This window comes from Balaenoptera physalus (assembly GCF_965194825.1).
Source record: "Balaenoptera physalus genome assembly, chromosome: 19".
Classification (NCBI taxonomy): Eukaryota; Metazoa; Chordata; class Mammalia; order Artiodactyla; family Balaenopteridae; genus Balaenoptera; species Balaenoptera physalus.
Window position 1 is genome coordinate 2,723,754 of NC_138900.1, and position 8,671 is coordinate 2,732,424.

The 8,671-nt window shown below is 45.9% G+C and overlaps 1 long non-coding RNA gene across 1 annotated transcript; it reads right to left on the minus strand.

The window, feature by feature from the left end:
* Window positions 1-293: 293 nt before the first annotated feature.
* Window positions 294-8,388, minus strand: LOC309648345. The gene is made up of 2 exons (XR_014256619.1): window positions 7,100-8,388; window positions 294-2,142 (listed from the first exon to the last, which is right to left on the minus strand). It is a non-coding gene; the product is annotated as an uncharacterized lncRNA (long non-coding RNA).
* Window positions 8,389-8,671: the final 283 nt, after the last annotated feature.

An 8,671-nucleotide genomic window follows, 5' to 3' on the forward strand; every position in this document is an offset into this window, starting at 1 on the left:
TGTCCTAATCGTGCTGCCATGAAAATACAGGTGGCACGTGTCGTTCCGAATTATGATCATATCGGGATGCAAGGCCCGGAGTGGGATTGCCGGATCCCATATTGGTTCTCTGTGTAGCTATGTTACAGGAAGGTCCATACAGATCTCCACAGTGACTTCCACAGTTGACATTCCCTGCAAGAGTGTAGGACGATTTGCTTTTGCTCACGTGCTCTGCAGCCTTTATTCCTTGTAGATTTTTTTTGGCGATGGGCAGTCTGAGTGTGTGAGGTGATACCTGATTGTAGTTTTACTCTCCATTTCTCTAATAACGAGTGATGCTGAGCATCTTTCCACGTGCTTGTTTTTTTCTACAGTGTGAGTAAAATTGACAGCTTCAAATTGGCTTCTTGATCGGCTGCCCTGTTTTGCATTGTATTTCGATGAACTAGCCCCGGGTTTTTCGGGAGGGCAGGTGTTATTTCTTCACAGCCCCACAGGCCTTGCGATTATTCAGGGCCCTTCAGCAGCGTTTTCCACGTTGTTGTTACAGGAAACGGCCACAAGGCGGCAGCATTTCTTCATGCCCAACTCTGTGTACTCGGGGAAGCCGAGCCTGAAGGAAAGTCCTGTTCCTGGGTCCTCAGTTTGAGTGGAATGTGCCAGAAGAAACACCGAAGGGCTTGTGTCTCATTGCTTCCTCTCCCTTGCCCTTCAACCCCCAGACAAATCCCAGTGCCTGGGAAACCGCTCTGATGTCGGAGCTGTGGTCCATAGGTGGGGCGACTCCATGGATGGAGGCTGGAGGAGGGAACCCCACCCCCAGGAGACGTGGACCCCCGGGGACTTTTGAAAGCTCTCCTTCCCGCCCAGAACGCAGCATCGTTTCTGGTGCCCGAGGCTTGGTGTAGCTGTAGGGGAGCCCCCGTGGATCTGGAGATTGTGGGATGCAGAGGGAACCAGGCAGTCCAGGTCTAAGGGGGTCCTTTGCTCTCACATCGACCCCAGCTCGCTCAGCACCGCGACAGTCCAGCTTTGGGCCCCAAGCCTGCTCCGCGTCCATGGATGAGACCCCAGCCCAGGTCCCCGAGGGCTGAGGGAAATGGGGTTGGCATTTTTTAATTGTAATGTGTATTTTGTACTGGTGTATAGGTGATTTAGTTGGGTGTGGGCGTTTTTTGTTTGTTTTATTTCAGTGTACAGCAAGTGATTCAGTTATACCTACATGTATATATGTTCCTCTTTGGGTTCGTTTCCCATGTAGTTTATTAGAGTGTTGAGTAGAGTTCCTTGTCCTATCCGGTGGGTCCTTCTGGATTACCTGTGTTTTTAATATTAGCCTGTATACATTAATGGCAGCCTGCCCATTTCTCCCTCACCCCACCTTTCCCGTTTGGTGAGCATTACTTCATTTTCCATAGCTGTGAGGCTGTCTCTGTTTTGCACATTAATTCCTCTGGATCCATATTTAGATGCCACCTCTAAGTGGTATCATGTGGTACTTGTTTTTGTGTGTCTCAGTTCTTGACTGAGTATGATCATCTCTCCTTCCACTCCTGTGGCTGGAAATGGAATGATTTCATCCTTTGTTTATGGCTGAGTTCTGTTCCGTTGGGTACAGGTGCCGCACCTGCTTGAGCGATTCATCTGTCCTCCTACACTTTGGTGGCTTCCGTGTCTTGCCAGTTGTAAGCAGTGCTGCGGTGAACGCTGGGGTGCAGGTGTCTGTCCAAAGTTTGGTTTTCCCTGGATCTCCGCCCAGGAGAGGGATTGCTGGGTGCCATGGTATTTGTATTTTTACATTTTACAGGACCCTTCCCATCGTTATCTGCAGTAGATGTACCGATTTACATTCCACCAAGAGTGTAGGAGGGATCCGTTTTGCACACCCCATGTCCAGCATGTATTGCTTGTAGATATCTTGATGATGGCCCTTTTGACCTCTGTGAGGTGATACCTCGTGGTACTTTTGATTTGCCTTTTTCTGAGAATTAGTGATCATGAGCATCTCTTCCTGTGTTTTTCGGCCCTCTGTAAGTCTTCTTTTTTTTTTTAAAGGCTCTTTTTTTAAAATATATATGCTAGGTATTTTCTTAAAATTGTATTTATTTATGTATTTATTTATGGCTGTGTTGGGGCTTCGTTTCTGCGAGAGGGCCCTCCCTAATTTCGGCCAGCGGGGGCCACTCACTGTCGCGGCCTCTCCCGTTGCGGAGCACAGGCTCCAGTCGCGCAGGCTCAGTAGTTGTGGCTCACGGGCCCAGCCGCTCCGCGGCATGTGGGATCTTCCCAGACCAGGGCTCGAACCCGTGTCTCCTGCATTGGCAGGCAGACTCTCAACCACTGCGCCAGGGAAGTGGTTGGGAAGCCCCTGTAAGCCTTCTTTAAAGAACTGTTTCGTACTTTTGCATATTTCGTGGTTTTTTAAAATGTTACTCAGCTGCATGAGCTACTTGTATGTTTCGGACATTAATTTCTTTGGGTAGCTTCGATTGCAAGTCTTTTTGTCCATTCTGCAGGTTGTCTTTTTGTGTTGTTACGGTTTCCTTTGCTGTGCAAATACCTTTCGGTTTAATCAGGTCCCATTTGCACGTTTTTATTTTTCATTTCTTTGCGTCGTGGTTGAAAAAAAAACCTTGCTGTGATTTAGGTCGAAGCTTTTCAAAAGCGTACATTTTCCTCAAGGGTTTTATAGTACCCGTCCTTACCTTTAGGGCTTTTTTCGAGTTGGAGTTTATTTTTGTGTAAGGATTTAGGGAGCATTCTATTATCATTGTCTATTTTGTAAGGAACCCCCCTCAGTGCTCTCCATAGAGGCTTCTACCGTTTTACGTTCCCCCCAACAGTGTAGGAGGGTTACCTCTGCTCCACGCCCTCTCCAGCATTTCTTATTCGTAGGTTAAGTTGACAATGGCCTCGTGACTGGTGGCAGGTGATACCTTGTTATAGTTCTGATACGCAGCTCTCTAACGTTCAGCGAGGTTGAAACATGTCAGGTCCTGTTTTGAAATTTTGTTTTTACCATAGTGTGAGCAAAGTAACCTCTTGAATGTGGCTTCTTGAACCTCTGCCCTGTTGTGAATTCCTTCTCAGTCGCCTACCTCAGCACATTTCTTGAGGGCAGGCGTGCTTTTCCTCCCAGCACGGGTTGTGAGTATGAAGCGCCCAGCAGCACCGTTTCTAGTAAAGTTTAGTTCCGGGAGACGGCCCCAAGGCAGGAGTATTACTTCTGGACCAAGTCCGTCTGTTTTTGTTTTTTTTTCCTTTTTTCCCTTTCAAGTTAATTTTTCCTGTATATGGGAGTAGAGTTGATTTGCAGTGACGTGTTTTGGGTTTACCTGTTCAGCAACGTGATTCTGTTATACATAGAGGTCTATCTTGTCTTTTTCGGGTTGGTTTTCCAGAAGGTGATTATAGTGTGTTGAGGAGAGCTCCTTGAGCTATTCACAAGGTCCTTTTGGATGATCTACGATCCATATTAGTGTTTATATGCCAATCCCAACCCCCAAATGTATCCCTCACCCCACCTTTCCTGTATGGTCGTCGTACGTTTCTTGTGTGCCACTGAGAGTCTGTTTCTGTTTTGTCAATTACATCATTTGCATGAATTGATAAATTTCACCTATAAGGGATAGCTTATTCTCTTTGTCTTTCTCTCTCTGACCTCATTCACCTAGTATTATAATCTGTTAGTCCGTCCTTGTTGCTGCAGATGGTATGTTTTCATTCTTCTTGTTGGCTGAATAGTAATTCATTGTATGTATGTACCCCATAATGTTCATTTTTCTTTTGATGCACATTTTGGGTGGATTCTGTATCCGGACTTGCCCTAATTGTGCTGCCATTAAACTACAGGTGGCACGTGTCGTTCTGAATTATGATCATATCGGGATGCAAGGGCAGAGAGGGATTGCCGGATCCCATATTGGTTCTCTGTGTAGCTATGTTACAGGAAGGTCCATACAGATCTCCACAGTGACTGCACCAGTTGACATTCCCAGCAAGAGTGTAGGACGATTTGCTTTTGCTCACGTGCTCTGCAGCCTTTATTCCTTGTAGATGTTTTTGGCGATGGGCAGTCTGAGTGGTGTGAGGTGATACCTGATTGTAGTTTTACTCTCCATTTCTCTAATAACGAGTGATGCTGAGCATCTTTCCATGTGCTTTTTTTTTTCTACAGTGTGAAGTAAAATTGACAGCTTCAAATTGGCTTCTTGAACGGCTGCCCTGTTTTGCATTGTTTTTCGATGAACTAGCCCCGGGTTTTTCTGGAGGGCAGGTGTTATTTATTCACAGCCCCACAGGCCTTGCGATTATTCAGGGCCCGTCCGCAGCGTTTTTCACGTTGTAGTTACAGGAAAAGGCCACAAGGCGGCAGCATTTCTTTTTGCCCAAGGCTGTGTGTCTTTGTTTTTTTTTTTTCTTTTTTCTGTTTCAAGTTAATTTTTATTTTATATTGGAGTAGAGTTGATTTGCAGTGACGTGTTTTGGGTTTACCAGTTCAGCAACGTGATTCCGTTATACATAGAGGTCTATCTTGTCTTTTTCGGGTTGTTTTTCCAGAAGGTGATTATAGTGTGTTGAGTAGAGCTCCTTGAGCTATTCACAAGGTCCTTTTAGATGATCGATGGTCCATATTAGTGTTTATATCCTGCCAATCCCAACCTCCAAATGTATCCCTCACCCCACCTTTCCTGTATGGTCATCGTAAGTTTCTTGTCTACCTCTGAGAGTCTGTTTATGTTTTGTCAGTTAGATCAATTGTATGAATTGATAGGTTTCACCTATAAAGGGATAGCTTATGCTGTTTGTCTTTCTCTGACCTCATTCACCTAGTATGATCATCTGTGACTCTATCCTTCTTGCTGCAGATGGTATGTGTTCACTCTGCTTTTTGGCTGAGTACAATTTCTTTGTATGTACCCCATAATGTTCATTTTTCTTTTGATGCACATTTGGGTGGATTCTATATCCGGAGTTGTCCTAATCGTGCTGCCATGAAAATACAGGTGGCACGTGTCGTTCCGAATTATGATCATATCAGGGTGCAAGGCCCGGAGTGGGATTGCCGGATCCCATATTGGTTCTCTGTGTAGCTATGTTACAGGAAGGTCCATACAGATCTCCACAGTGACTTCCACAGTTGACATTCCCTGCAAGAGTGTAGGACGATTTGCTTTTGCTCACGTGCTCTGCAGCCTTTATTCCTTGTAGATTTTTTTTGGCGACGGGCAGTCTGAGTGTGTGAGGTGATACCTGATTGTAGTTTTACTCTCCATTTCTCTAATAACGAGTGATGCTGAGCATCTTTCCACGTGCTTTTTTTTTCTACAGTGTGAGTAAAATTGACAGCTTCAAATTGGCTTCTTGATCAGCTGCCCTGTTTTGCATTGTATTTCGATGAACTAGCCCCGGGTTTTTCTGGAGGGCACGTGTTATTTATTCACAGCCCCACAGGCCTTGCGATTATTCAGGGCCCTTCAGCAGCGTTTTCCACGTTGTTGTTACAGGAAACGGCCACAAGGCGGCAGCATTTCTTCATGCCCAACTCTGTTTACTCGGGGAAGCCGAGCCTGAAGGAAAGTCCTGTTCCTGGGTCCTCAGTTTGAGTGGAATGTGCCAGAAGAAACACCGAAGGGCTTGTGTCTCATTGCTTCCTCTCCCTTGCCGTTCAACCCCCAGACAAATCCCAGTGCCTGGGAAACCGCTCTGATGTCGGAGCTGTGATCCATAGGTGGGGCGACTCCATGGATGGAGGCTGGAGGAGGGAACCCCACCCCCAGGAGACGTGGACCCCCGGGGACTTTTGAAAGCTCTCCTTCCCGCCCAGAACGCAGCATCGTTTCTGGTGCCCGAGGCTTGGTGTAGCTGTAGGGGAGCCCCCCTGCATCTGGAGATTGTGGGATGCAGAGGGAACCAGGCACTCCAGGTCTAAGGGGGTCCTTTGCTCTCACATCGACCCCAGCTCGCTCAGCACTGCGACAGTCCAGCTTTGGGCCCCAAGCCTGCTCCGCGTCCATGGATGAGACCCCAGCCCAGGTCCCCGAGGGCTAAGGGAAATGGGGTTGGCATTTTTTAATTGTAATGTGTATTTTGTACTGGTGTATAGGTGATTTAGTTGGGTGTGGGCGTTTTTTGTTTGTTTTATTTCAGTGTACAGCAAGTGATTCAGTTATACATACATGTATATATGTTCCTCTTTGGGTTCTTTTCCCATGTAGTTTATTAGAGTGTTGACTAGAGTTCCTTGTCCTATCCGGTGGGTCCTTCTGGATTACCTGTGTTTTTAATATTAGCCTGTATACATTAATGGCAGCCTGCCCATTTCTCCCTCACCCCACCTTTCCCGTTTGGTGAGCATTACTTCATTTTCCATAGCTGTGAGGCTGTCTCTGTTTTGCACATTAATTCCTCTGAATCCATATTTAGATGCCACCTCTAAGTGGTATCATATGGTACTTGTTTTTGTGTGTCTCACTTCTTGACTGAGTATGATCATCTCTCCTTCCATCCCTGTGGCTGGAAATGGAATGATTTCATCCTGTGTTTATGGCTGAGTTCTATTCCATTAGGTACAGGTGCCGCACCTGCTTGAGCACTTCATCTGTCCTCCTACACTTTGGTGGCTTCCGTGTCTTGCCAGTTGTAAGCAGTGGTGCTGGGAACGCTGGGGTGCAGGAGTTTGTCCAAAGTTTGGTTTTCCCTGGATCTCCGCCCAGGAGGGGGATTGCTGGGTGCCATGGTATTTGTATTTTTACTTTTTACAGGAACCTTCCCATCGTTATCCGCAGTAGATGTACTGGTTTACATCCCCCTAAGAGTGTAGAAGGGATCCGTTTTGCGCACCCCATGTCCAGCATGTATTGCTTGTAGATATCTTGATGATGGCCCTTTTGACCTCTGTGAGGTGATACCTCGTGGTACTTTTGATTTGCCTTTTTCTGAGAATTAGTGACCATGAGCATCTCTTCCTGTGCTTTGCGGCCCTCTGTAAGTCTTCTTTTTATTTTTTAAAGGCTCTTTTTTAAAAAAATATATATGGTAGGTATTTTTTAAAAATTTTTATTTATTTATTTATTTATGGCTGTGCTGGGTCTTCGTTTCTGCGGAAGGGCCCTACCTAATTTCGGCAAGCGGGGGCCACTCCTCATCGCGGTGCGTGGGCCTCTCACTGTCGCGGCCTCTCCCGTTGCGGAGCACAGGCTACAGACACGCAGGTTCAGTAATTGTGGCTCACGGGCGCATCCGCTCCGTGGCATGTGGGGTCTTCCCAGACCAGGGCTCGAACCCGTGTCTCCTGCATTGGCAGGCAGACTCTCAACCACTGCGCCAGGGAAGTGGTTGGGAAGCCCCTGTAAGTCTTCTTTAAAGAACTGTTTCGTACTTTTGCATATTTAGTGGTTTTTTAAAATGTTACTCAGCTGCATGAGCTACTTGTATGTTTCGGACATTAATTTCTTTGGGTAGCTTCGATTGCAAGTCTTTTTGTCCATTCTGCAGGTTGTCTTTTTGTGTTGTTACGGTTTCCTTTGCTGTGCAAATACCTTTCGGTTTAATCAGGTCCCATTTGTACGTTTTTATTTTTCATTTCTTTGCGTCGTGGTTGAAAAAAAAAACCTTGCTGTGATTTAGGTCGAAGCTTTTCAAAAGCGTACATTTTCCTCAAGGGTTTTATAAGTACCCGTCCTTACCTTTAGGGCTTTTTTCGAGTTGGAGTTTATTTTTGTGTACGGATTTAGGGAGCATTCTATTATCATTGTCTATTTTGTAAGGAACCCCCCTCAGTGCTCTCCATAGAGGCTTCTACCGTTTTACGTTCCCCCCAACAGTGTAGGAGGGTTACCTCTGCTCCACGCCCTCTCCAGCATTTCTTATTCGTAGGTTAAGTTGACAATGGCCTCGTGACTGGTGGCAGGTGATACCTTGTTATAGTTCTGATACGCAGCTCTCTAACGTTCAGCGAGGTTGAAACATGTCAGGTCCTGTTTTGAAATTTTGTTTTTACCATAGTGTGAGCAAAGTAACCTCTTGAATGTGGCTTCTTGAACCTCTGCCCTGTTGTGAATTCCTTCTCAGTCGCCTACCTCAGCACATTTCTTGAGGGCAGGCGTGCTTTTCCTCCCAGCACGGGTTGTGAGTATGAAGCGCCCAGCAGCACCGTTTCTAGTAAAGTTTAGTTCCGGGAGACGGCCCCAAGGCAGCAGTATTACTTCTGGACCAAGTCTGTCTGTTTGTGTTTTTTTTTCCTTTTTTCCCTTTCAAGTTAATTTTTCCTGTATATGGGAGTAGAGTTGATTTGCACTGACGTGTTTTGGGTTTACCTGTTCAGCAACGTGATTCTGTTATACATAGAGGTGTATCTAGTGTTTTTCGGGTTGGTTTTCCAGAAGGTGATTATAGTGTGTTGAGGAGAGCTCCTTGAGCTATTCACAAGGTCCTTTTGGATGATCTACGATCCATATTAGTGTTTATATGCCAATCCCAACCCCCAAATGTATCCCTCACCCCACCTTTCCTGTATGGTCGTCGTACGTTTCTTGTCTGCCACTGAGAGTCTGTTTCTGTTTTGTCAATTAGATCATTTGCATGAATTGATAAATTTCACCTATAAGGGATAGCTTATTCTCTTTGTCTTTCTCTCTCTGACCTCATTCACCTAGTATTATAATCTGTTAGTCCCTCCTTGTTGCTG